The following is a 376-nucleotide window of genomic DNA, read 5'->3' as shown; positions in this document are numbered from 1 at the left end:
ACATTTTTGTTTTTTTCCTATTCTTAGGGGAAGTTCTGAGCCTTTTATGATGGTATATGATCTATATGAGTTATATTGTGAATGAAATGGGAAACAAAACCAAAATACAACATTAAGGATAGTCCAAAATTTCTAGGCTAAGAAATTTCCTGTCTGTGCATACTTTCTGGTATGTTTTTAGCTTGAAGATGTTTTGGAGTAGTCAAATGATTTTTCTGCATCTTTTGACCATGTTTGTGATTTTGTCCTTTATTCTATTAACATATTCTGGTGTACACATGTGAACTTTGTCTAAAAGTCTTCCACTGTTACCTTCTGATGATACTATCAACATTAAAACTTGCAGAGAGATTGTAGGTTTGATGATCACCTCACA

This window comes from Marmota flaviventris, chromosome 2, assembly GCF_047511675.1.
Source record: "Marmota flaviventris isolate mMarFla1 chromosome 2, mMarFla1.hap1, whole genome shotgun sequence".
In the NCBI taxonomy this organism is placed as follows: Eukaryota; Metazoa; Chordata; class Mammalia; order Rodentia; family Sciuridae; genus Marmota; species Marmota flaviventris.
This window is presented reverse-complemented; position numbering follows the sequence as displayed.